This window comes from Sus scrofa, chromosome X (assembly GCF_000003025.6).
Source record: "Sus scrofa isolate TJ Tabasco breed Duroc chromosome X, Sscrofa11.1, whole genome shotgun sequence".
NCBI lineage: Eukaryota > Metazoa > Chordata > Mammalia > Artiodactyla > Suidae > Sus > Sus scrofa.
In genome coordinates this window covers 4,756,719-4,779,926 of record NC_010461.5, presented here as the reverse complement: position 1 = coordinate 4,779,926, position 23,208 = coordinate 4,756,719, and the positions used below count along the sequence as shown (strand labels likewise).

General features: G+C 44.8%; 1 long non-coding RNA gene across 2 annotated transcripts in view; it reads right to left on the bottom strand.

Annotated features, from left to right (window-relative positions):
* The window catches only part of LOC102166211, a 597,641-nt gene that overhangs the window by 441,288 nt on the left and 133,145 nt on the right, over positions 1–23,208 (bottom strand). Inside the window, exon 1 of one of the 2 annotated variants that reach the window (XR_001302517.2) lies at positions 97–1,117. The exons of the other annotated variant lie outside the window; for it this stretch is intronic. This is a non-coding gene — a long non-coding RNA (uncharacterized LOC102166211). Of the gene's footprint in view, positions 1–96; positions 1,118–23,208 lie in introns of those variants that run through there. 2 annotated transcript variants of the gene reach the window in all.

The following is a 23,208-nucleotide window of genomic DNA, read 5'->3' as shown; positions in this document are numbered from 1 at the left end:
GGAAAATCCACCCCCATTCATACTTAAGAATAAGCTTGTGCTTCTGTTGCTATAAACTCGTGTCCAAAACAAACTAAACAACCCATAAATTCATACCGTAGTGTCAGCTGGGAACACACGAGAAAGACGACAGCAGAACTGGCTGGACGGCTGCCACCAGGACCACCGAAAGGGCTATTGTGGTCAATGCTCAGGAACTTCAGACATCAAAAAGAAAAAGTAAATGTCAGCCCCAAATTAGAACTTAAATAAAAAAAAAGAAGAAAAGCAGTACCATTTTTTATAGCATAAATAAATTATTGCCTTTGGAATAACTCGGAAGAGACGGATTTTTCATTTAGAAAATATTTGCCTGTTTTTGGATAATGCCCGTTCCCACAAAGTAAGGATGATGATAAATTCCTTTCATGACTCATCTTTTGAATGATTTTAAATTCACATTGGAAACCACTGTAACGTTCTATTTCAAAAGCCAGAAGTGAAAAGTCTCTCACGGCCTCCTCCACAGAAAAGACTGAATGAATCTGAAACTCACCCAGGGCGCTTCTCCCCACAGGCCTGCAGAGAGGAACTACCCACTTTCCCCAAAGTAATCCAAGAATCTCAGTACCGAGGATTGGCAACAGGGTATTTCTACAAAGAAATGATAGAGATATGTTTCCTGATACTGAGAAATTGTGCCTGTGGCTTTATCCATCAACGAGACCATGCCTCAGTGCAAGATCACGCCAACCTGGGCATCATTTTACAGGGTTAACACCTGGGGGAGCGCTGTGGCTGACCATCGGAACGTGATCCCTATACCTTCCACTCCATTTCTGCTTTACCAGTGGCCCCTGATTCTTTGGCCAAAAGCACTGGGTGTGTCAATGAACTTTAAAAGCAGCCCTGGCGGGATATTTCAAATACAAATGGATCCAGCTACTTGCTAAAGGTCAACAGCATTTGATGGGACCCAACAGTATTTGATGGGCTCAGCAAGAGTTTCCTCAACTTTTTTCAACAACGAGTCCACCACCATATACTAACTTTCTTCAAAATGCTTTGTACCCATGACATTTTCCACAGCATGAGAACAAACAATCCAAAAATTTATATGGAACCACAAAAGACCCAGAAATGCCAAAGCAATCCTGAGGAACAAAAACCAAGCAGGAGGCATAACTCTCCCAGACTTCAGGCAATATTACAAAGCCACAGTCATCAAGACAGTATGATACTGGTACCAAAACAGACAGACAGGCCAATGGAACAGAATAGAGGACTCGGAAAAAAATCCAGACACCTATGGTCAATTAATCTTCGATAAAGGAGGCAAGAACATAAAATGGGAAAAAGACAGTCTTTTCAGCAAGTATTGCTGGGAAACCTGGACAGCTGCATGCAAAGCAATGAAACTAGAACACACCCTCACACCATGCACAAAAATAATCTCAAAATGGCTGAAAGACTTAAATATAAGACAAGACACCATCAAACTCCTAGAAGAGAACCAGGCAAAACACTCTCTGACATCATCCTTATAAATGTTTTCTCAGGTCAGTCTCCCAAAGCAACAGAAATAAAAGCAAAAATAAACCCATGGGACCTCATCAAACTGAAAAGCTTTTGCACAGCAAAGGAACCCAAAAAGAAAACAAAAAGATAACTTACAGAATGGGAGAAAATAGTTTCAAATGATGCAACTGACAAGGGCCTAATCTCTAAAATATACAAACAATTGATACAGCTCAACAGCAAAAAAACCCAATAACCCAATGGAAAAATGTGCAAAAGACCTGAATAGACATTTCTCCAAGGAAGATATACAGATGGCCAGCAAACACATGAAAAAATGCTCAACATCGCTGATTTTAAGAGAAATGCAAATCAAAACGACCATGAGATACCACCTCACACCAGTCAGAATGGCCATCATTCATAAATCCACAAATAGCAAGTGCTGGAGGGGCTGTGGAGAAAAGGGAACCCTCCTGCACTGTTGGTGGGAATGTAAACTGGTACAGCCACTATGGAGAACAGTTTGGAGATACCTTAGAAAGCTACACATAGAACTTCCACATGACCCCACAATCCCACTCTTGGGCATCTATCCGGACAAAACTCTACTTAAAAGAGACACATGCACCCGCATGTTCATTGCAGCACTGTTCACAATAGCCAAGACATGGAATCAACCCAAATGTCCATTGATAGATGATTGGATTAGGAAGATGTGGTATATATACACAACGGAATACTACTCAGACATAAAAAAGAAGGAAATAATGCCATTTGCGGCAACATGGATGGAACTAGAGACTCTCATCCTGAGTGAAGTCAGTCAGAAAGAGAAAGACAAATACCATATGATATCACTTATATCTGGAATCTAGTATATGGCACAAAGGAACCTTTCCACAGAAAAGAAAATCATGGACTCGGAGAAGAGACTTGTGGTTGCCAAGGGGGAGGGGGGAGGGAGTGGGATGGACTGGGAGCTTGGGGTTAATAGATGCAAACTATTGCCTTTGGAATGGATAAGCAATGAAATCCTGCTGTGTAGCACTGAGAACTATGTCTGTGATGGAGCATGATAATGTAAGAAAAAAGAATGTATATATTTATGTGTAACTAGGTCACCATGCTGTACAGTAGAAAAAAAAATTGTATTGGGGAAATAACAATTTTTTAAAAAGTTAAAATTTAAATTAAAAAAAAAATGCTTTGATTCCAGAGTGTCTACTGAGTATGTAGCGTGTGACTCTAAGACAAGTTAATAAAACTCTCCCACATAGAAACTGGTACAGCAAGTACAGCTCTAGATAACAACAACAATAACAACCACAGCATGGGCTTATTGTTTCCGGAGCAAGGAAACTCCTATTTTAGAGTAGAAAGCTGAGAACCTTGAACAAACCTTGAAAATATTTGGTCAGCATGTCACGTATGGTACATGAAAAGGTGGCGTGTGTGATTTTCACAGGACATGCATGAAATAAAAGCCAGAAAAGTTCTTGTGTTTGCTGTCCCTAATGGCTTTTACTAAGGCATTACAATAAAGGAAATTAACTCAGGCACTAATCAGGCAATTGGCCAGCAGAGATGTAAGAAAATGGAGGGGGGGGCAGTCAGAAATTGGAGTCATTAAGAAAAGGAAGATTGTGTCTGTCCTCCATCAACAGGAGTTATGAATGTGGAGTGAAGCCCTTCTCAGAGGCTACATGTAGTCATTTCAGGCAAAAACAAAACAGAGATCAAGCTCTAAGGCAGTGAGCTGATTCAGGATGTCATCTAATATATTAGATGGTCCCTTGGTAGGCCGAGTTAAGACGAGAGAGAAAGGCTTGGGTTAAACTAAGAAGTCAAATATATAAAGCAGACTAGAGACCCTTTGGCAGAAAAGAGCTCTGGGAATGCACACAGACACATGAACCTCCTGGGTAGTAGATAAAACGGATCTATACACTTAATGAAACTACAAGCCTGGCCTACAACGGTATCCCTGCAAAAGCTCTCATACAGGGAGGTCTCTGGTGGTGCAAGGGGTAAAGGATCTGGCATTGTCACTGTGGCAGCTTTGGGTCACTGCTTTGGCCCCTGGCCCAGGAAGTTCTAGATGCCATGGGCACAGCCAAAAAAAAAAAAAAAAAAGCTCGCCTATGGATATAAGAAGAGTGTCTAGTGGTCTAGAGTAACCCAAGCAGGGTATGCTGTGGCCCGCTATCCACATCATATGCAGCCAAGGGCATAGCGAACACGTCTGTGCCACCCAGACACCCCAACACCACAGAAGCACTGCAGTCAAGGAGGAGTTGAGAATGGGTCCCTCTCTGAATTACATCCGCTCCTCACTCTCCCCTCTTCTGAAAGAAGACATTCAGAGGTACCCTGTCAGTGCCCCGACATTTCATAGGGAAGAGGGCAGGGCACTGGACGTTTACTTTAACTTTTTTATTTTTTCTAGTTTTATGCTGGTTTTTCATTGTGTAAAGACAGTCTCTTTTTTTTTTTAGGTTTTTAGTTTTTCTATTATAGTTGATTTATAGTATTCTGTCAATTCCTGCTGTACAGCAAAGTGACCCAGTCATACTTATATACATATTCTTTTTCTCACATTATTCTCCATCGTGCTCCATCACAAGTGACTAGATACAGTTTCCCGTGCGAAACAACAGGATCTCATGGCTTATCCACTCCAAAGGCAATAGTACAAACCCCAAACTTCCCATCCATTCCACTCCTTCCCCCTCCCCCTTGGCAACCACAAGTCTGTTCTCCAGGTCCATGAGTTTATTTCTTCTCTGTAGAAAACTTCCTTTGTGGCATTTATTAGATTCCAGATACAAATGATACCATATGGTATTTGTCTTTCTCTTTCTGACTGACTTAGTATGACAGTCTCTAGTTCCATCCATGTCGCTGCAAACGGTATCTCTTTTCTTCTTTTTATGGCTGAGTAGTACTCCACTAGGTATATATACCACCTGTTTTTAATTCATTCATCTGTTGATGGACATTTGGGTTGTTTCCATGTCTTGGCTATTGTGAATAGTGCTGCCATGAACAAAGGGGAGCCCGTTTCCTTTTTAAATCAAAAAGTGGTGATGAGGTGTCTCACATGGACCAGAAGGAGAAAACCATACCTCTCTCGAGACTGAGTATTTTGAGCCAAATGCTCTCCCTGCATGGGAGAAGGGGTATCTCCCCTGAGAATGGCACCCAGAGGTTTCTACGGATGGAAAGTAAGCACTGTGTATGTATTTAGATGCATCCAAGGTTGGACTTTACCTGACTTCTTCTGGCTGTGTCCCCGATTTTCTCCTTTTATTTATTTTTGTTGTGGTGGTTCTATGGTTAGGGCCACACTACACTTTCTTCCTCATCTCCAGGTACAGATGTGGTCTGAACCTGGTTCTCAGAAGTGGGATGTGAACAGAACTGCTGCATTAAACTCCTCGGGCCGTAGGGGTGGTTCTGCCAGCCTCTCTCCCTCTCCCTTCCTGCTGGCTAAATGATGTGACACCTAGAAGGGCCCTGGGAGCCACATGATGATGGTATGGGTCTCCTGGGGCCTTGGGTGACCATTCGGAGAGAGAGCTGCCTTCACACTCCAGGTGGGAGAGAGGCGCACACCTGTCTGTGGTCTATCGTCCTGTGCTACCTCTTTGTTATAACCACTTCGCTGTTAGCCTCACATCGTCAAGTGCCCCACAGTCCAGAAACTGGAAACGTCAGTCTTCACAGAGGCAACTCGTTCCCTCCTGCCTGGCTATTACGTCTCTGTTCACGAGCATCTGTGGCCAGAGCCCCAGAAGGTTCCAGCCTTCAAAAGTCCCATGGAGATCAGCCTTGTGTAATCTAAGGAGAAGAGCTTGCCTCTGTGCTCATGGATCCGTTCTTCCAGAGCATGTAAACCATCACTGCTGCATGGCTCTTGCCATGATCACCTGTGATAAAGGGTCAGCATGCCTGGAACATCCCGGAAAGGATGCCCACCAGAAGCACTCCCCCTCTGAGTCAGCACCACGTCCCTCAGCAATACAGTGGCCTGGATTCCCTAATGAGCCCGGGCTCAGCATGAGGGAGCCCGCCCAGCTCTGGCAGCAGGAGTAGACAGTCTGCCTGCAACCAACAGTCAGGTGCCAAGCCTGGCCGGGACTGACCCAGCAAAGGCGCTCAGCAGTGGACCACAGGATGTGAAATATGACCTTGGGCTAGCCTTCCCCAACTGTGGTTATGTTTCAGCAGCCACACCTCTCACGGTAAATTAATAAAACAGCAGGGGAAGCAGTCTCGCCCACTGTCTCCCCACAGATCACTGTGCAAATAAGATGCAGCTCTGCCGGCCCCAGTGCAAACCTCTGTCTCCGGCAATCACATCTCCCTGTGGGTGTCTGACAAAAGGCAGTGGAGAGGAGCCAGGTGAAAACGCTCCAGAGGCTACAGACATTCTCGCACTTGCACACGGCACAGACCCTCTCCAAAAGGAAAGCCGGGCAATGTGCAATAAGCCAGTCACAAAAGGATGGCAGGTGAGAGTTCCCATTGTGGCGCAGCAGAAACGAAGCCAACGAGTATCCATGAGGAAGCTGGTTCGATCCCTTGCTCAGAGGGTTAAGGATCCAGTGTTGCCGTGAGCTGTGGTGTAGGTCGCAGATGTGCTTCAATTCCCATGTGGCTGTGGCTGTGGTGTAGGCTGGCGGCTACAGCCCCTATTCAATCCCTAGCCTGGGAACTTCCATACGCTGTGGGCACGGCCCTAAAAAAAGCAAACAACAACGAAAAGGATGAAAAGAGTATGATTGTGCTCATGTGGGGTCCCTAGAGTAGCCTAATGCACGAGACAGAAGAGAGAATGGTGGTCCCAGGGCTGAAGAGAGAAGAGGATGGGAACTAGGGACTACTGGGGACAGAGGTCCAGTTCTGCAAGATGAAAGAGCTCTGGAGGTGGAGGGTGGGGGTGGCTGCATGCAATGTGAATAAATGCTACGGAATGTACGCTTTAAAAATGGTTAAAGTGGCCCGTCTTGACTTATGCATGTGACTTCAGGTTTTTAAAAATGTAAATTAAAAAAATCATTAAAAAAAAAGAGAGAACCTAATGTGGAAATGGCCACCATGTGTGAGTGAGCTGAACCTGGCACAGCCAACTGCAGAGTGACAGGCTTAACTGCAGACTCACCACCCAGTATGCCTCTCTCTTTCTGGAAGAACAAATTCACCCAAACAACCTTCAGTGGGTGAAGGTATAAATAAACTATGATACATCAGAACAATGGACTTTTATCCAGTGTAAATAAGAAAGGAACAAAGAGGAACAGCCCCAAAAAGACAAAGAGGCACCTTCCGCACATATCACTAAGTGAAAGACGCCAGTCTGAAAAGGCTACATCCAGCGTGATTCCACCTGTAACATTTTGGAACAGGCAAGTCCATGGAAATAGTAAAAAGCTCAGTGGTTGATGAGCGTTGGGGATGAGAAAGGATGGCAGGACAGAGGGGATTTTGGGGGCAGTGAAAATACTTTGTATTTCATACATGATAGAAACATGCCATTGCACATTTGTTTAAACCCACAGAACAGACAACCCTAAGGGTGAACCTTATGTGAACCATGGACCCTGGAAGATGATGACATGTGAACATAAGCTCATCGGTTGTAACAAGTGCACCATCTGATGGTAGGGAGGCTGTGCAGGTACATGGTGGGGATGGGGGGTATGCATATGAGAAATCTCTATATCATCCCCCCAACTTTGGGGTGAACCTAAAACTGCTCTTTTAAAAGTCTTAATAAAGAAAAAAAAAAAAACACTGTGAAAACAATAAAGTTCTCCATCACCAGCATCAGCGAAAAGGAGCAACGTCATATTTTGTAAAGATATGCAAATTAATTACAAACTCCTTGATCATGAGCATTACACAACAATAAAACCAAACCCAATTCACAAAGTAAAGCAAACAAAACCACAACATCAATAAAGTCCGAACTCTTGTTTATTTAATGTGATTGAAACTTGGGCATCGCTGAAACGGAATGGATGCTTACAACCTAATTGTGAAAGACTTAAACATAACACAAGACGCCATCAAACTCCTAGAAGAGAACATAAGCAAAACATTCTCTGACATCAACCTTACAAATGTTTTCTTAGGTCAGTCTCCCAAAGCAACAGAAATAAAAGCAAAAATATACTAATAGGACCGAAGCAAACTGACAAGCTTTTGCACAGCAAAGGAAACCACACACACACACACACATACACAAAACCCCCCAAAAAGACAACCTACGGAATGGGAGAAAAATAGTTTCAAACGATGCAACTGACAAGGGCTTAATCTCTCAAATATGCAAACAACCTACACAACTCAACAGCAAAAAAAAAAACAAAAACAAAAACAAAAAAACAACAACCCAAGTGAAAAATGGGCAAAAGACCTGCATAGACATTTCTCCAAAGAAGATATATAGATGGCCAACAGGCACATGAAAAAATGCTCAACATCGCTAATTATCAGGGAAGTGCAAATCAAAACTACGAGGTACCACCTCACACCACTCAGAATGGCTGTCATTATTAACAAGTCAACAAATAAATGCTGGAGAGGATGTGGAGGCAAGGCAACCCTCCTGCAATGTCAGGGGAAATGTGAAGTGGTTCAACCACTATCGAAAACAGTGTGGAGGTACCTCAGAAAACTAAATATAAACTGTCATAGCAATCCCACTCTGGGAATATATCCAGACAAAACTTTCCTTGAAAAGTTCATGTGTTCATTGCAGCGCTATTCACAATAGCCAAGACGTAGAAACAACCTAAATGTCCACTGACAGATGAATGGTTTAAGAAGATGTGGTACATATACCCAATGGAATACTACTCAGCCATCAAAAAGAACAAAAGAATGCCATTCGCAGCAACATGAATGGAACTAGAGACTCTCATACTGAATGAAGTAAATCAGAAAGAGAAAGATAAATACCATATGATATCACATACCTGGAATCTAACAGATGGCACAAATGAGCGTCTCCACAGAAAAGAAATATACGGACTTAGAGAACAGACTTGTGGTTGCCAAGGAGCTGGGGGGAGGGAGTGGGATGGACTGGGAGGCTGGAACTGATAAGCAATGAGATCCTGCTGTACAGCACTGGGAACTATATCGAGTCACTTGTGATGGAACATGATGGAGGATAATGTGAGAAAAAGAATGTATATGTGTGTATATGTGTGACTGGATCACTTTACAGTAGAAAACTGACAGAACACTATAAACCGACTATAATGGAAAAAAGAAAAATCATTAAAAAAAGAGAGAGAGAACCTAATGTGGAAATGGCCACCATGTGTGAGTGAGCTGAACCTGGCACAGCCAACTGCAGAGTGACGGGCTTAACTGCAGACTCACCAGCCAGCATGCCTCTCTCTTTCTGGAAGAACAAATTCACCCAAACAACCTACACTGAGGTCTTTTAGTTTTCACCAGGATAAACACATTATCTGGGTACATAGCCCATCTCTCTCCTCTCACTACTGGAGATGAGCAGAGGGCACCAGTGGGTGCCAAGGCAGCTGTAAACACAGGCAAACCTGCTGCCCTGAGACCCCTAGTGAGTAAAGTTAACACCTTAACAACTCAGGACTTGGCTCATTAATTTTTAGATCACCCTCAAAATGAAGACAAAAAAGAATCAGAAACAATACAGCAAAAATACAGACAAATACCAAAAATGTGTCAGTAGACCTCAAATTGGATTCGACAACCTTTGGATCAATTTTGAACTGCTTTTCTATTTCTTCCAAGAATATGTTCAGGTTGGTTCAGAAGGAAAGAAATGGGAAGAGTCTGTTCCATTATTTAATCACAGTGTGATTATGAGGGAAAATATTTAACTTCTCTAGCATGCTTTTCTTTCTTTAAAAAAGGAGATTGTGTCTAAGATCTACTCGTATCTTTCAAATTCGATTTTAAATACAATGGTTTTTGGCTGGCACATCGATATAGGCAGTATCATAAACCTTTAGCTGCAATAAAATGATTTAAAAAGTCTTTAGCCCTACATACGACAATGCTGTCACTGCCTAAAACCAGATCTCTGTGAAATGGACATTGATACATACGGCGTAAAAATGTCTTCAGTTTGGTCTTCTCAGCCAACCATGAATACACTTTCTGTACTGTCGTTAGCACAGCTCAAAACAAAGTTACAGCACCCCCATCTGCGGAGTCCTGAACTTAAGAAATCAGCTGCACTTCTCTCACACACTTCCTGTGTATCCTACCAGCCCTGTAGAGGGATGTAAATCGAAATATACCAGAGACCTGGAGCCATCTTCAGGAAAGGGTGGGGCGGTAACAAGGTGTGTCTCTGCAGGCTGCAGGCGCAGCTGTTCAACGCTGCCACTGCAGCATAAAGCACATAAAGATAACATAAAACTGAAGGACCTGGGAGGAGCGTCAGTGAGAAAGACAGGAGACTAGGAGTTCCCGTCGTGGCGCAGTGGTTAACGAGTCCGACTAGGAGCCATGAGGACACGGGTTCGATCCCTGGCCTCACTCACTGGGTTAAGGATCCGGCATCGCTGTAAGCTGTGCTGTAGGTCTCGGATGCGGCTCGGATCCAGCGTTGCTGTGGCTCTGGTGCAGGCCAGTAGCTACAGCTCCAATTGGACCCCTAGCCTGGGAACCTCCATATGCTGTGGGAGCGGCCCTAGAAATGGCAAAAAGACAAAAAAAGAGAGAGAGAGAGAGACAGGAGACTGAATTCAGCAAAGGGCTGCCACTGCTAAGCCCTGGTAGTACAAGTGACCCCAAAAGACTAACCCCCGGCAGTACAAGTGACCCCAAAAGACAATGTGAATGAAAGAAAACCAAGAATAACTCGGATACTCCCGTAATTATTTACATGTTGCAACACTGACAGGTCAACCTCTGAAGTATCAGATTTTAGAAGGAAACTGTAAACGCGTTCTTAAGTGTTTTTATGTAAGTATCACGTGTAGGAAAATTAACTTGATGCAATGAAGATACAGGTTTACGATTGTCATAGGGATTAGGACTATACTTTGTGCGGTGAAAGCATATAAACAATGCCAAGTACGGAGTTCCCTTCATGGCTCAGCCGGTCACAATCCCGACTAGAAGCCATGAGGACGCAGGTTTGATCCCTGCCCTTGCTCTGTGGGTTAACGATCCGGCGTTGCCGTGAGCTGTGGTGTAGGTTGCAGACGCGGCTCCGATCCTGTGTTGCTGTGGCTGTAGTGTAGGCCAGCAGCTGCAGCTCTGACTGGACCCTAGCCTGGGAACCTCCATATGTGGTGGGTTCAGCCTTCAAAAGACAACAAAAACCAAAAAATAATGTCAGGTAATTTTCTTTTGACCTCTTCCTTGAAATCAAATTGAAAAAAACCTCAAGGTATCAGTGAACAGTTAACTTTTCAGAGTATTTTCTTTTCTTTAATAAGCGCACAGAGAGGAAAAGATAGGACAGCTTTAGTATTTTTTAGAATTTTAATAGTAAGAACTTGTTCCTTCTCCTTGGCACAAATATCATCTGCTTCAACATAGCTAATTTCTTCTCAAAGGTTTGCTCCACTTGGGAGTCCCACGTCGCCTTGATGCCATGGATAGAAACTTGGGGAGATGGGCCAAGTTGGCTGAGCTGCCCTCCTCTCATGAGAACGTCACAACCACAACCATCTGCAGAATAACCATGGCTGAACACACAAAGCAAAACGACCTGGACTTTCTATCAGTGTAAAACAGGCATCCATGAAGAGAAAGTCCTTGCACAAAATGAAAAAGGTAGCTTTAGCATGATGTACTAGAACACTGCTTCCTGTCTTACGTTATTGTAAAAAGGACGTTGACGTATAAATAAAACAAATAAAATAAAACAAAGAAAACACGCTACGTCATGTCGGATTAAGAGAATTTAAGATCCTGGGCTAAGGCAGCATGAAAGTTCTGGACCAAATTAAATTCCATTCACAGGTTACAAGTGGTTTTCAGTCAGCATCTCAATGAACACAATTTCAATCTTTTGGTCAAGTCAAAGTTGTTGAACCAAGACACGCTGAATAATAACATCTTAAAAGTAAACGGAGCCCAAAAAGGAAATGGTACATGCCAGGACCCCTAATTCAGAAAAAAATGGTAGATGAAAATGTTCCCAACTCTTGACCTTGAGGGAAACTCAGATTTGGGTACAGTAATCATATCCTCAGTCAGGAAGCAAGGGAAATTCCCCTGCCGAGCACTGGCCACTGTTTAAAATCTCCCTGCCGACACGCACATACGTGCCTGCTCTCTTAAGGGTTCACAGAGTCTTAGGCAGCCTGGAATAAGACGAGAAAGGAATGAAACGCTTACATTTCAGGATCATTAAGAAATTGAAACCCATCTATTCAACTTCCAAACACATCTTCTTCTTTCAGAGCTTCAGGTTTATATTTAAATAATCTGTTTTTATCAAGCATCAACAATCCAAATATGTATTTTCACTCCTGGTAAATGCTGGCAAGACAAGGAATGATGGGGAGAGCCCAAACCAACTTTGAAAAGTGAAAAAAAAAGATGAAGTTATTAAATTGGGTCCTATTTTGTAATATCCTAGAATCTCAGACACGACTGCGATTTTCCAAAAGGGCAGGTTCCGAAGAAGAATTTGAGATTTACATAGCAACACAAATGATGGTCGGAAAAATGTGGGGCAAAAATTTAAGAATCCCCAGAAGAGACAGATGGGGAATTCAAGGATTTCTGAAGAGTCAGTTCTTAAATGACAAAGGAAGATGCAAACTATGATACTTAGCGTGCATAAGCAATGAGGTCCTACTGGCCAGCACAGGGAACTCCATCCAGTCTCTTGGGAGAGACCAGGATGGAAGATTACGTAAGAAAGGGAATGTATGTATATGTATGACGGGGTCACCTGGCTGTACTGCAGAAGCTGGCACGACACTGTAAATCAGCTACAATTTTTTTAATGTAAAAAAAGAAACAAAATTTTCACCAACCCTACTACCCCTAAAAATCATAGGATGATGTGCCCTAAAAAAAAAATCACATGTAAAGAAAAAGGGCATGATTGAAGTTTGTGGAAAATCAAGCTTTTTGGACATCAGAATAAGTATACTCTGGTACAATGTAACTACAAATTAAGCTTGACACAAGCAGGGAACTGCTGAGTCTGCATCGGTCACTCTCTTACTGCAGGTCCTACTCTTACATCCTCAGCCCCTCGGAACCCCCTCTGGATGTTCTGGTCAGCCGATCCTACCATGTACCGTAGACTAGTTCTGCTGCTACATGCAAAGTGACTCTGGTCTATCTTTATCCATTTCTCCTGGTTTCTGCAGTGTATCTGACAGCTTCTCGATCTTTGCAAGGAGAACGTGCACACGTTAAGATTCCAAATAAAGAAACACAATGTGGTTGATTCAAAATAAATCAAAACCACAGAATAGGAAAGGGCTTCAGGGTCAGAAGATGAGGTGTTAAAATACCAATTCTCCCAGTGGGGAGGCACTAACACCCCGATGTGGGTACATTCCTTCTCTCCCTCTTTCTCATGTGTCCACTTCTCTGAGCCAACGCTCCGCAAGACGACTGTTTTCTAAAGTCAGACTCAGATCTGTGAAAATTCTGAGCCAAGTGAGAAGACCTCGAGGGAATGCGACACAGAGGTGCCAGGACGCGAGGCAGAAGACCAAGTTCTAGGTCAAGACGGACGTGGAAGCCACCATGTGCCCCCAAGGAAGCCCTGTAACTAGAGCAATGCTGCGGAAATGGTGCAGATTTGGGGAGAGACGAGATGCCTCTGAATCCATTAATCCAAATTTGTCAAGAGCAGAGGGTAAATGGAATCTCAGGGTCTGGGTGGGAATTAAATCACACATGCCTGTAGAGGAGGGGCTGGGGACCAGTCACTGGCATCCTGTGAGCGCACGTCCCCACTCAGGTCTAGATCGTCAGATCGTGGGGACACACCTGCCACCTGTGCTAGTGGGAGAAGCCGTCGGCAGGCGGTGCACGTGCCAGCCTGGCTCTGCTCAGGACCTCCCCTTCTGCAGAGGGCCGCCACCCTCCCCTGTGTACACAACCCGACCCACTCCTCAAGGCCAAGGTCAAACCCACTTTCCCAGGAGAGCCTTTGCTGTTCCCCTGCCTCAGCCATCTTCCCCTCTGAATCCCCAGCGCAATTATCTGTCCTCATGCCCTCACCATCCCAGCCACATTACCAATGCCTTACTGCTCCCAACCTTTCGAATTCTTTCTCTTTCTCTCTCTCTCTCTCTTTTTTTTTTTTTTTTTTTTTTTTTTGTCTTTCATCTTTTTAGGGCTGCACCTGCAGCATATGGAAGTTCCCAGGCTAGGGGTCCAATTGGAGCTACAGCTGCTGGCCTACACCACAGCCACAGCCACATCCACAGCCACGCGGGATCCGAGCCGCGTCTGTGACCTACACCACAGCTCATGGCAACGCCGGATCCTTAACCCACTGAGCAAGACCAGGGATCAAACCCACAACCTCATGCCTCCTAGGCAGATTCGTTTTCCCTGCGCCACGATGGGAATTCCATGGAATTTTTATTGTTGATCTACAATGCTGTGCCAATCTCTGCTGTATAGTAAAGTGACCCAGTTATACATATATATATACACACACACACATATATATACATACACGCAATCTTTTCCATTATGGTTTATCACCGGATATTGAATATAGTTCCCTGTGCTAAAGAGCAGGACCTTGTTGTTTATTCATTCTACATGTAATAGTTTGCATCTGCTAATCCCAAACTCCCAACCCATCCCTCCCTTAAACTCCTCCCCCTTGGCAACTGTAAGTCTGTTCTCCATGTCTGTAAGTCTGTTTCTGTCTCATAGATAAGGACATGTATGTCATATTCTTTTTTGGTCATGCCCAAGGCATGTGGAAGTGCCCAGCCAGGGATCAAACCTGCTCCACAGCAGTGACTCAAGCTGGTGCAATGACAAAGCCAGATTCTTTTTTTTTTTTTTTTTTGTCTTTTTTTTTTGTTGTTGTTGTTGTTGTTGTTGCTATTTCTTGGGCCACTCCCGCGGCATATGGAGGTTCCCAGGCTAGGGGTCCAATCGGAGCTGTAGCCACCGGCCTGCGCCAGAGCCACAGCAACGCGGGATCCGAGCCGTGTCTGCAACCTACACCACAGCTCACAGCAACGCCGGATCGTTAACCCACTGAGCAAGGGCAGGGACCGAACCCGCGACCTCATGGTTCCTAGTTGGATTCGTTAACCACTGCGCCACGACGGGAACTCCCAAAGCCAGATTCTTAATCCACTGCTCTATAGGAGAACGCCTTTTGTGTCATATTTTAGATTCCACATACAATCATATGATATCATATGGTATTTGTCTTTCTTTGTCTGACTTACTTGGTTTAGTATGATAATTTCTAGGTCCATCCATGTTGCTGCAAATGGCATTATTTCATTTTTATGGCTGAGTAGTATTCCATTTAACAAAGAATTTTTTAACTCACTGCTTATGATTTTTCCACATGTGCATTTAAACTTACCATCTTTAGTCTGTAGCAGGCCAGCAAAAATAGATATAACTATAAAATATTTTAAAATTTATTTTATTAGCTTTCTTTTCCAAAATGCATTTGCATATGTCTGCCACTTCATCCTTCTACCATCTCAGCAGAGAAAGATATGCCAAACATACTGGCCACACCCAACGCATTTGGAAGTTCCCAGGCCAGGGACTGAATCCCAGCTGTACAGTAGCCTATGCTGCAGCTGCGGCAATGCTGGACCCTTTGAACCCACTGCGTTGGTCCAGGATAGAACCTGCGCCTCCGTAGTGACCCAAGCCGCTATCGTCTGATTCCTAACCCACTGTGCTGTGGCAGGAACTCCCTGAGTTCCATTTTTTAAGATGGGAAATTCTTTCCTCAGAGGTGCTGATCTGACTTGACCAATATTTCACAGCAGGGACGCTGTTGCCTCTGTTTGTCACCACTATTCATTACGATGACTTCAACCAAAAAGCACACTGAAGATAACATTTCTCATTATTAAAAAAAAAAAAGCAAAATACACAATTTAATAAAATAAATCTTTTTATGGTAATTTTATTTTTCAATGATTTTTATTTTTTCCATTATAGCTGGTTTACAGTGTTCTGTCAATTTTCTACTGAACAGCGAAGGGACCCAGTCACACACATACATATACATTCTTTTTCTCACATTCTCCTCCATCATGTTCCATCAAAAGTGACTAGATACAGTTCCCAGGGCTATACAGCAGGATTTCATTGCTCATCCACTCCAAATGCTTAGTTTGCATCTCTTAACCCCAGACTCCCAGTCCCTCCCACTCCTTCCTCACCTTGGCAACCACCACATTCACAAAAACTAAAAAGAAGAGCACACAAGCATAAAATAAATGGAAATCACCCAACCAAAAAAAGAAAGGAACAAAGGAGAAACATAGCATCAACTGGAAAACAAGGTTTAAAATGGCAATAAATACATACTTACTAATAATTACCTTAAACATCAAGGGACTGAATGCTCCAATCAAAAGACAGAGAGTGGCAGATTGGATGAAAAAGCAAGAACCTACAATCTGCTGTCTACAAGAGGCTCCCCTCAGGGCAAAGGACACATATAGATTGAAAGTGAAGGGATGAGAAAAGATACTTCATGCCAATGGCCTTGGAGAATAAAAGAAATCTCAAAACGAGCATCTAGTATTTATGTATGCCTCAGTGTTCCAAGAGAAAAACTGACATTTGAGTTGCTCATTCAGACCCCATGAACACGCACCTGTTTATGTGGAAGATTCTGTTGTGCGCCTCTGCAGACTGAGAGTGACACAGGCACGGAATTCAAAACAGAGGTGGCCATGGGCTGGAGTGCTACAGCAGGCAGACAAGCCAACCTAGGAGTGTTTCTGTTCTTCTCCACTGAGGGCATTCGGACACTTAACAAAGTAGAAAGTTTTTTACACACTGTATCACTGAGTGTGGCTCCAGCAAATCCCCTCCCCAAGAACCCTTCTGAAGCACTTTTTTCTTTTTCTGTCTTCTCAGATCTAATGTCTAGCTCCCAGTCCAGTATGGGGGGGGGGAATGCTGATGTTAAAAAAGAGTAAAACTGGGAGTTCCCAGTACGGCTCATTGGGTTGCAAGCCCGACTAGCATCCATGAGGATGAGGGTTCAATCCCTGGCCCTGCTCAGTGGGTTAGGAATCCAGCATTTCCAAGAGCTGCGGTGTAGGTCACAAACACGGCTCAGATCCTGCCCTTGCTGTGGCTGTGGTGTCGGCCAGAAGCTGCAGCTCCAATACGACCCCTAGCCTGGGAACTTCCATATGCTGCAAAACAAAACAAAAAAACGGACAGCTGTAGAAGTCACCAGTAAGGCTTTTTGGTTATGGGTCATCATACCAGTCCCATGGCTGTGCTCACAGTAACTGTGAGATAATTTCTACGGGAAAGCTCTACCTGAAGACAGTACATGATCAGAGGTGGGTGGTGAAATAAATTTACATCATCTGAAAATTCACCTGGTCTGATCACGCGAGAATACAGAGTTGGAAATGACTAACGACAAAGCAATTTAAATATTCTTTTTTTTTTTTTTTTTTTTTTTTTTGCCTTTTCAAGGGCCGCTTCCCGTGGCATATGGAGGTTCCCAGGCTAGGGGTCAAATTGGAGCTGTAGTCACCAGCCTATGCCAGAGCCACAGCAACGCGGGATCCGAGCCGCGTCTGCAACCTACACCACAGCTCACGGCAACGCCGGATCCTTAACCCATAGAGCAAGGCCAGGGATCGAACCCACAATCTCATGCTTCCTAGTCGGATTCGTTAACCACTGCACCACGACGGGAACTCCAGCAATTTAAATGTTCTTAAAACAGGAGTTCCTGCCGTGGCACAGCGGAAACGAATCCTACGAACCATGAGGTTTCGGGTTTGATCCTTGGCCTCACTCCATGGGTTAAAGATCCAGCGTTGCCATGAGCTGCAGTGTAGGTCACAGACGCGGCTCAGATCTGGTGTTGCAATGGCTCTGGCGTACGCCAGCGGCTACAGCTCTGATTGGACCCCTAGCCTGGGAACCTCCATATGCCATGGATGCAGCCCCAAAAGGACAAAAGACTAAATAAATAAATATATAAATATTCTTAAAACAAACAAGCTTGGGGGAGCAGGGAGGTGCGAAGGGGCATTAACTTAGCCAATGCAACCAAATTCCCTATTTGGCATTTTGACATCTTTTGAGATCAGAGTAGAGCAAACTCCTTCTCAAAACTTACTCAGATGAACATGTTGATATATCACCATGCTAATAAGGATGATTCCACCAAGCTCCAAGGCGGGATGTGGTTGAACTATAGCATTACATTGAAACAGTCCTTATTCACCAAAGGCATTTACAATGACTCCTTTGAGAAGGAAGAATCATGGTTTTCATGGTTCTCTTCCTTGTGAGTCCCTAGAATACAGTGTCTGACAACTTTTTCATGGGCAGACGAGCATATCTTCATTTCAGTGTGAGAACACATTCAAAGAGCTTCGACAAAGAGATGAAGTACCACTTTCTTTCAAGTGGCACAATGCCACCTTTTTTTTTTTTTTTGTATCTCTAAATGTGGGGGCCAGAGTACATAACACATTCAGAACAGCCTGATTAAGACGGGATGGAAGAATTTAACATGTTTTAGAGGACAGTATCATATCCAAAGCGGTTTAAAATATATTTTTCACTTCAAGTGCAGGTACCATTTATTCAAAATAATGCTCATATGTAGAACACCGTTTAGCCAATGGAACTGGATGAAACAAATTCTTCCTATACCATTAGCACCACTACATAAGGATTTAGGTTTGTTTGTTTGTTTTGGTCTTTTGTCTTTTTAGGGCTGCACCAGTGGCACATGGATGTTACCAGGCTAGGGGTCGAATCAGAGCTACAACTGCCGGCCTGCACCACAGCCACAGCAACGCAGGATCTGAGCCACGTCTACGGCCTATGCCACAGCTCACGGTAACGCCGGATCCTTAACCCACGGAGCAAGGCCAAGGATCAAACCTGCATCCTCATGGACACTAGTCAGATTCGTTAACCACTGAGACACGATAGGAACTGTATTTAGTTGTTTCTTTTTGTTTGTTTTTGTTTTGTTTTGTTTTGTTGTTTTTGATGTGCTATCCTAGGAATTTTTCTAGGATTTGTAACGTAATTTATCTGAGAAAATGTGTTTGGAGTTCTAAACCCTCACTTACAAAGGGACTGCTGGAACTTTCCTAATGTAACAAACACTCCACCATGATAACACACAATGTTGCTTAATATGGGGGGGGGGAGTCTTTATTTACCTTCTGTGATAACTCGCATAACCCTGCAGTATTGAGAGCAGGCATCTCATCACCTTGAATGAAACCCTCATGAAACTGGAAAACTCTGCCTAACGTGTTTGAATCTTAAGAAGTCATTTACAGGAAATAAGAAAAATGGCTTAAACAGGGGCCTCCACACATGGGACAGGGATAGTACAGAGCTAGAAAACGACAAAAATAGGGACTTATCTTGGAGGGCCCACAAAAGACCTAGCTGAGTGAAAATCTGGATCAAAATGGACTTTGGAACCCTGTTCTCCTCTGGGTGTTGAAATAGAGATTATTGCTTCATTTCTCAGGACCCAGCCAGGCATGGGGTGATGCTTAGGGGTAGGAGAGGTAACACTAGATTGGAAGACAGAAACGCCACCCCTCCAGCCCACTTGGCAAAGGGGAGCTGCTCAAAACCCCAACGCAACAAAGAGCAGGCGCGTCCAGCGACAAGAAGAGAGGCAGCCAGGTGTACAAGAAAAGTCACCAGATGTTATCCAGAAGGACGGCAGATTAGCATCGGGTTAGAAACACAGGCTCTGGAATGGCTTGATCTTGAGGGTGCATTCAGACTCCACCTCTTAGTAGGTATGCAACCCACTCAGGGTTTTGAAACTTCCGCCTCCACGTCTCTTCTTACGTAAAAGAGGAGTAACACTTTTAATCTGACAGAGATGTGGTAGAGGCCAAGGCGGTACAGTGCTTTCGAGGTCTGGGGCACCACTGCACCATGTGATACGACCTGATGGAGAGGCTCTGGTGTCTCCTGGGTCCAGATACAGCGCAAACCAGAAGAGGAGATGCCCCAGACAGGAGACAGGCAAGAGCCCTCTCGCAGCTCTGGAAGCAGACGGCGGTGCCTCCAAGCCCTGCGCAGCAGCACCTCCAAGATCTTGCCAAGCAGACACACTCAAAGCCAAAGGGATGTGAGCTCCATCAATCCACCTTTCAGAGGGTCCACTGCTCCTTCCTTTCCAACCACTCCCAGCCCTCACCAAGGCCCCAAACACTTGGAAAATGCTTTACTACATGGCTCCTCCTCAAAGCCAGCTCTGGGAGGTTTCCAGCTCCTGGGAGTTTGGGGGTTCAGACAGGATAGTGAGCTTCATAGAGCATGGATCTGGCTACCAGAATCAGAAAAGGCAGGGGACATCTGGTTTTTGCATTATTTTGCAAAACCAGGGTTAGACTGGTACCTGGGGACTGGATGCCGGGTACCACAATGGTCCCACAGAGGGGGATTAATCTTAACACACAGGATTAACTGACCCAACCAAAGGAAATGGAATGATGCAGAGACCAGGAAATTGGTCCACCAACCAGGTAGATGACCACGTGGAGAGGGCGCATGGCCAGGCATCTGGAAATGACCCTACTATGTCCTGGCTGTGTCCCCAGTGTATATGCCCTTCAACACATTCACATATTTGGCTCTCTCTTATTTCTCAAAACTGCTACAAGGTGTAAAACTGCTTCTATTCTTTTTCACGAGCTGTGCTGGTATCTGGTCGACATAGTAAAGGCAAACTTTCGTTAGCTGAGACAGAGAAGCTTCCAAAGCTTTGGTGTTCCGATGGCTAATCAAATACCTCACGTACCAATGTTGGTGCAGACCCAGCTCTTCTCAGGTCATCTGCCACCATCATTTCAGGTTTGCCTAGTTCTTCCTGCTCTGTCTGAGAAACAGAGGGCTTTAGTTCACTTCCAAAACATGAGAATAAACCCTACCAGGAGACTTCCCGAGACTGAATTCTTTCTGCCTCTTCCATGATGTTGGATGAGAGCTTCCTTATACAAATCAGAGCAACTGAAGCAGGTAGGCATGATAAAATCTCACCCAAGGGTGCAGCCTTCAGAGGTTTAATGACCACATCACCCATGGTTACCCCACACTGATCTACGCTGGCCACTGGAGATCATCTTATTTCTTTGTTTGAGGTAATGAACATAGGCACGGCAGGACTCAGTCTGGACTGCGACATTTTTAAATAAGATATGTCCAGAAGAACAGGGACTGCAAGAAGTAGCCACAACGTGGGCAGTGCACCGTTTGACTTTGTTAGCGGATAAGGTTTTAATGCATGGGAAAAGCATTCATCAACTTCAGGGTAGTTCAGAAGAACCAGAATGGGAAAGAAATGTAAAGCCAACTCTTATCAATGCTTATCTGCCTACCTACTCATGCCTATACGTAGGTAACCCACGAGGCTGCATACAGAGTATTTCAGTGTCAGCTAGGTAACTAACTACAGATAGTTAACTAGCCATCTTCTCATCAACCTGGACTCAGCAGCATGCAAAGTTCTCCACGTTTTAATCATTCACGTTCTGTGAATGATTTGGCTAATGACTGAACTTGCTGTACCAACTGGGAGATGGTTTAGAGATCAGAGAAGAAGCTGCAGGAAGTCCAGGAGGGTGACTTTATACCAAGGTGAATAACCCATGGAGTAAGCCCTCACCTCACAAGCTGTGGTTAAGTACACCCAGCAATCACCCCATTACCATTCTCAACAGGAACTGGTTCCCTGCCCGAATCAGTACTTGTCATCTACAAACCACAACGCAGTTATGTTTTGTTTGGCACTCAGTGAAAATAAGTCCAAAATCCTTCTGGTTCCTTTATTTGAATGGCTAACTCTTGTAAGATTTTCTCTATTTGGAACAAAGCTGTTTGTTAGGTGTCCCTTGTTCACAGAGACACACAAATTGGATCAGTTGGTGATGAGCCACCTATAAGCTGTGTTAACAACACCTGGTTCTCCCTCCAGCTGCTGCAAGGTGTGACCCCAGCCTGCTTTTTCTCCACCACTTCCACTAGACAAAGGGGGCAAGGCTGTGGACCTCCACAGCTGCAAGCAAACAAATTATCCTGAAGAAATGAGTTGGTTTAGGGACTCAGACTGAGCAATGAAGGCCAAGGGCCTGACGCCATGTTGCTACTCGCCTTGGTGGCGCTATTCAACACTGCTGGGCCCCGTCAACTAATTCATGGTCCTCAAATACAGCCAGTCCACCCCGCACAGAGAAAACCTGCCAGGGTGAGAGCTGTTTCTAGGTTTGACGTCAGGGGGCCTCACAAATGAAAAGGAAGCGGAATCCGTTTTGCTGTAAATATGAAGAAGCAACCGAGGACACAAGTGGAGACCCATTTCCATGTGCAGAGACAGAGAGGGAAGCGAGGTGGAACAGGGATAGAGCATTTAGATCAACTCTCCACATTCACCCCCGGGTGTAAAAAGAATAGACTGCACCTGGCAAGTTCTAAAGCATCATCTCTAAAGTTTGAGGACGTCATGGTTACCTAGGAGTAAAAGAACCTATTTTGTCGCTGGTTCGCAATGGAACACAAGCCACTGAACCCTGTATCAGGTTCCATCTGACAATTACTCTGTCCCAGGGTTTCTGGACACCAGGGGTACCGCGACGCTGCGCCAAGGAATTCTGGGTGGTGAGGAAGTGGCCTGTGCCTGCCAGGGTACTGGGCAGACCCCTGGGCTGGGCTCCCTCGGTGCTGTAATCACCACCTCTGCCCATTCGTCACCATCAAGAAGGTCTGCAGACACTGCCCGGTGCGGCGTGGAGGGCAAAATCAAGGCACATGCAGAATGGATGGCCTATAAATCAAGAGGCAGCAACGACAGGGTCGGAAGCCTGTCAGTGAGAGAGTGAATTCGTTGGCAACTCACGCACTTGTTCAGCACGCACTGAGCACATTACCTGTGCCAAGCACTGTGCACTGTACAGAGGATATAACAGTGAACAGAGACGTGCAGTTCACAGCGGGGGCAAGACAGGTGACGGCCCCGCTGCCTCTGCAGAAGGGCCAGGCTGGCGTGTGAGGCGTGAGAGTCCCCCTGCCACTCACGGGAGCCACCACGGGCTCTTACACAGAGATGCCACATCCCAGGAAGTGCTGCTGGCCCCTGCTGGGACAATGGGTGGACAGAGAACAGGTCTGTAACTATATCCTGGAAAACCAAGACGGGGCACAGATCCTGAGAAAACGCTGTGGATGACAGAGGATAGTGGATGGGTGTGTGCTGGGGAGGGGGTCGCTGAGGGAGGAAGGAAGAATGAGGCGACAATGGGCCTTCCTGTCCTGCTTTGAAGGAGAGGCTAGATGGTGACCTTCGATAACCTTGGAGGAAATAGGGTATGTGTGGGGACTGCTGATGTGAATCCGAGGTCTCAGGGGGCAGTTTCTCCAGACAAAACCCAAAAACCAAAAACGCAGTGTCGACATTCACAGAAATTTTAAGGTTGGGGTCATTCCAATGACACTGATATTCTAACACAGAAAGTCTCCAAGAAGTCAACC